Source organism: Cavia porcellus, unplaced genomic scaffold (genome assembly GCF_034190915.1).
Source record: "Cavia porcellus strain 051 isolate PalLab524CR breed Dunkin Hartley unplaced genomic scaffold, mCavPor4.1 scaffold_8, whole genome shotgun sequence".
Classification (NCBI taxonomy): domain Eukaryota; kingdom Metazoa; phylum Chordata; class Mammalia; order Rodentia; family Caviidae; genus Cavia; species Cavia porcellus.
The window spans coordinates 54,602,453-54,608,452 of record NW_026947491.1 but is presented as its reverse complement, the minus strand read 5'-3'; positions in this window follow the sequence as shown (position 1 = coordinate 54,608,452).

Here is a 6,000-nt window from a genome sequence, read left to right as displayed (position 1 = left end):
GGTTGTGACTTTGGAGGTTATATCTCTCTATGGTGTTTTTCCCATGTGATTTTCTTCCTTAGTGCCATGAAGTGAGCAATTTGACTGCACCACACTCTTCCAGTATGAGTGTTTGCTTCACCTCAGACCCACAACAATAGAAGAGGGAAGGAATTACTGAATATGGATTGAACTCTGTGAAACCATGAGTCGGCTAAATCATTTCCTTTTATAATTTAAAAAATATTTAATTTTTTTTTTATTTTAAAAAGAATAAAACCAGACAAAATAAAACAAAAGAAAGCCAAGTAAAACAAAACAGGGTAAGCGATATAAGATTTCAAAACAAAGTAATAAGAAATCAACAGTGACTACCTTAATGCCTCTTGTTAACTTCAAAATAGATGCACATACCATCAGATGTACTAAAATCACACAAAACAGAACAGGATAAAACCAATCAAAACAAAACAATGAAAGTGATACATAACTTCAAAACATGATAATAGGAAACCAACAGTGGCTACTATAAAACATCTTATTATCTTTGAAATAGCTGTCCATGCCATCAGATCTAATAAAATCAAACAAAACAAAACAGTGAAAATGATATAGGACTTTAAAACAAGATAATAGGGAATTAACAATGGTTACTACTGCATATTTTTATCCTCCAAATAGATGCCCAGACAGTATAAGCCTTAGGCCTGCAAGGTCAATCAAATACTAAGCACTACAAGCATTGTTTTTTCCTATCTCAGTAACTATCATCCAATCCTGTGTTTCTCAGGATCAGCCAGTTGCTTAAGGGGTAGTGGTGGTGGTGCAGTACGCTCCACTCTTCTGATCTCTCAGCCTGTACACCAGCAACCTCACAGACAGGGGTTGGCTTCTTGTTTCTCCTGGTGGTCTGCATGGCTGCCACTGGCTCATAGGAAGGGGTTGGCTTCTTGTTTCTCTTCCTCACCGCCCACACCTGCCACTGACTAACAGGAAATTGTTGACTTCTTTATATTTCCTTTGTAAAATTGTGTATGTCAGGCATGTTTTTCCCAGCAGCAAGAAAAGTGACTAATACAGATAGGTAGGTGCTTGTAAACAGTGAAAAGAAGAAAGAGACGATATATTGTAGAAACTATAGAGAGCCCTTTCCTGTCCTTGTCATGGTCTTGGAAGTTTATATTTGTAGTCCCATGGAAAAGTTATTGGAATGCTAGTGAATAAATTCCAATTTACCACTTCTAGGAAAACCCACAGCAAGAATAAAGACATTAAATGATACTTAAAATTATGGGACGCCAAGAGGTCCTAAGACTGGCCAGGATGAAAGTTCATCAGAACAAAGGCCTAAACAGAGGGCCTAACAAGGATCTTGTTAATCTATGAAGAAGGGAACAGCTTGAGGATGAGTGACTGTGAGAATGCTGGGAGATACATGAGTACTGTGACCTGGGCTATGTAGGAAACCAGAAAGTACTTCTGCAACATTCAGAGAGAAGAATACATCAAAAGACTGAACTATATAACATAACTGAGGTAGCATTTAATGGTTAGGGGGTAGCACTTCACTTCTGATATGCAAATTTCTCTGTCCTGGGAAGTCACAACCTCTCATCTCAAGATTCAAGCCCAGTTGACAACACTGGAGTGGTGGTTGTACATCCCACATGGCTCAAGCATGTTTTGGAAGTCACAGGGCAGGGAAACAGCAACTGTCATATAGCTTCAAAAGTTACACATCAGCCCTTCAGCAAGCCCTATTTACATTGCTTAGAGTCAGTTGAAGGGGCAAAAAAATGGCTTAGGAATGCTGTACATATTAACACATGGAGACAGGGCCAGGTTTAGCCAAAGTAGAGATAACTGATCTTTGTTCAAAGAGAGTCATCTAGGTGGTCCTCCACAGAAACCAAGGGTGACATTTAATGTAAGCTGGAAAAAGGTAAACCAGGTTATGAGAATAGAAAATCTCCTACTACGGGCAAGGCAATATAAAATTTTATTACTGAGATAGTGTGGGTAAGTTGCAATTTTCTTCACCCATTTATGAATACTGTTGAAATTAAAATTGCATATACTATCTATTATATGTTCTTAAAGTTATTTTTTTTCCAGTATTGGGCTTTGAACCCACAGACTTGGCACGGAGTTACATCTTAGACCCCATCCTTTAATTTTTTATTTGCAATCACAGTGTCTCTAAGTTCAGGTTAATCTTGAACTTGTAATCTTCTTTTCTCATAAAGTTGTGTACTGAAAGGAAATAAGAAAGATATGGCTAGAAACAAATGGTTGACACATTTAGCAGTATTACACAACTGATAATCATTCTTCTTTGTCCTGAGGCAAAGAAAGAACAAATCATATCCCCTGTTCTCAAGGATTTTAAAATCAAGCAGGAAACTAGATTGGTAAATCATTGGAATAAATTTGGCAAGCATTATATATGTGCTTTGCACTGATGGTCATAAGAATTGTTTGGGAAAAACAGCTTATTTTGAATGGGTAAACTGCAATGTTTTCAAAAAGGAGTTGACATCTGAACTTCACAGAGTTTTGGAGAAAGAGAGGAGAGAGCAAGAAGGAGAGAAAGAGAGAGAGAGAGAGAGAGAGAGAGAGAGAGAGAGAGAGAGAAGGGCAAAGAGATAGAGACAAAGTTTGACTGAAAAATGAAGACCATGTATTTCAAGGAGTATCGTTTTTAATCTGTCTCAGAGACATGAAAACTGTACAACTCTTATGTATGTGTGTAATCACAGACATTTTGATTAAGCTAACTATAGAAAGAGACATACGGGGCTGGGGATTTAGCTCAGCGGCATAAGCGCCTGCCTTCCAAGCAGGCAGTGGTGAGTTCGATCCCCGTCAGATAAGAGCTGAGCTCATTGTTGGAAGTGAACTGAAGATCAGACACTTCTGTTACAAGTCTTTAATCATAAAAGAAATTTATTTGTCTCATATTGAAAAGCACTACTGTTAGTATTGTTATTTCCTCCACTGAATTTAATTGACTTTATACTGTTCAGTTACAAGCACCATAAACTCTCCTGTGACCTTTATTCTAGTCTTATGCGAACCTACTTGGCTATAGTCTGCATATTATTGACAATACATAATGCATTACTAAGCCATTGAAAATATGCCACAAGGTTTTGCTCCAAAGAAGTGTACTACATTGCTCTATGGATGACCTTTCATTGCTCAGATTTCATTAGAAGACTTAAGCTACCTTATTCTTTGCCCTTACCCAGAAGGGAAATAGTTCTGAGAATATATAAGACACTTTTATAGGGCAATTTGGAAAGCAAATAAATGTGCAGAATTTCTACTGTAGACCCTCAATGCTATTATATAAAACTCAAAGTTATTTAACGTGTGATAATGACTGATTTATTTATTTTTAAATTAAGAATTGGTTAAATATTCACCTCAGATAATTTTCTCAGCATTAGGAAATTAAAGTCCAATTATCTAAAATTCCTTCCCTGGTGAGTTTAGTTTCAAATAGTAAAAATGCAATGAGATAGGATATTGTCACAATAAAGCTACATAAAAGGTTTGCTGGGAATAAGAGTAGGAATACTTAAATTAGTTGATCTTGAGTGACAATTGACAGAGCATTCACATGAGCTGTGGAGTTGGTGCTGGTTTTGAGACAGGAATAATTGAGATATCTGATCATGAAGGGCTCATAAGATTGAGAGAGTAAATTTCATATTTATAACAACCATAAATTAGATGGAGTGAAATGGGAGAAAACTAACACAACTTGGGTGTTTTTAGGAACAGAGGCAGGAATAGAGAAATTGGAGTGTTAAGTTTATACTAATTCAAGCAGCAATAACAGAGCCCTAAGAAAGTCAGTACAAGTGGTTGAGAAAAAGGGAAAAGAAGACTCAACAGAAGTGAGAAAAATATTAATCATTTAATTAATCTCATTTGCCTAATTAGGTATCAAAAATGAAGGAGAAAAGGAGAGAAATTATTTATATAACCCCTTTAGCTATTAATCTTTGAATAAACTCTTGTTAGTCCCCAAAAGATTTAATTCATGTACTACACTTAGGGGTATACTAAGGTAAAATGTTTGTTCTGCCTTTCCTCACAGTATGTATTTTGGCAATGTTGAAACAGTCATTGGATTTATCAGCTTTCTAGTTGCTGAGACACAACGCATGATTCTACAGCTTAAAGGATAAGAGGTTTAATTCGAGTTCACCGTTTGAAGAGTTCTGTCTGTGTATTATTGGCAGGAACTTCATTAAGGAATGGTGTGGCAGAACAAAGTTGCTCTGTCTATGGCAGCCAGGAAGCAGGGTAGGAGAACTATGCCAGATAAGAACAAGTGAGCATCCGTGTATCATACCAAACGTCAAGTCTCTATGACTCCCAGGGGGTGTTTGCCTAATCTGAAAGGTGCTTCTCACTCAAATAAGGTTGACAAGTTTGGGTTAATGGTCACACTTAAAATTTTACAGCTAAGCACATCTCCTTCATTCCACAAATAAAGAAAACAACAACAAGTTAATAATTCTGTCAAACATAAAACATCTATCCTGCTTTCATCTGGAAATATAATAATCCTTTCCCCAAAGTCTGATCAGTACCAGAATTTTTCAAAATTCCCAATCCAGGTCTCTTCTAAGACTCAAGGTAAACTTTCATCTATGAATTTCTATTAAAAATAAAAAAAGTTACTTAATCCCAAAGCACAGTGACATAGGGTTAACATTCCCATTTCAAAGGGAGGAAGAGAGAGATTGAAAAGAATCAGACCAAAGCAAGACCAAATCTCAGTAGGGCAAGCATTCCATTCTGTAATTCCATATCGGGCACTCAGGGCACACAGCAATAAAATATTAATTCCAAAGGGATTTGGTGGCCCCACCTCTATTGCCTTATTGATTGTAGACCACTCAGCCTCTGTGTGGGGCTGGATCCACTTTTAACCTGAAGTTTGTCATGGAAGACATTCCAGTTTCTTGGCATCTCTAACTTGCTGATTCTGTAGTGAACTTTGGCTTCATTTTCAGAGCTTCATGGATTGTTGTTTCAGGGGCTGCTTGCCTAGCCTTATGGGCCTTTCTTTAAAATTTGGATGCCTCCTTGATCCCACAACATGAATTCTACATGTTTGTATAATCAGCAACATAGGAATGGCTCCAAATTTTGCTATTAGTGGAAGAAGTATCCAGGCCCTCTTGGACCATGGCTACAGAACCCTTGAAATGCGTGAATGGTTGAGCATGGTGGAATGAATATCAAGAAATAAATGGGTAAAATAAAGACAAATTTTCTGCCACAATACAGCACAAATGACCTGTAGTCCAAATGCCAGCAGAGTCCTTGTTCCCAACTGAAATGTCCCGAGCCTGGCTTTTCATATATTCCTATCAGCATTCTGGTTTCTGAGCTCTGAGAAGTCACCCATTAGCTCTGCTTACTACTGTAGAAGACTTCTCCAGCTGGCATCTCCAAACCTTCCCAAACTCCTCCTGAAAATCTATTCCAAAGTCTTCAAATCACACAGTCATATATAGTCACAGCAACTTCATTCTAGGTAACCATTTTTTTTTTAATAATAGTAAACTGTCTAGTCACCAAGACAAAATGCCCTATACCTGCTACTTAAAAGAACAGTGATTTAATCTGGACTACAGTTTTGTGAAACCCAGACCATAGTCAGCTGTCTTCAAAGTAGAAACAATCATAGTGGAAAAGTACGGTGCAGCAAAGCTGCTCAGTTAACAGTGGTTGAGAAGCTGAGCAGGAGAGCAGTGCTGAGAGAACAGGCAAGGAATCGTGTATTTTATTGAAGATCATGCTCCATAATTGACCCTGAAACACCCAGGGCATGCTTCACTAATCTGCTAGGCATTTCTTAATTTAATGAAGTCCACCTATATTGTTCAAATATTGAGTAAATGAGTTCCTCAGTGGAGAGAGAGGAAACGAAAGAGATGAAGAGATGAAGGGAAGGGCTGAGGGAAGCAGGAACAGACAGTTTTAGTACTGAGACAC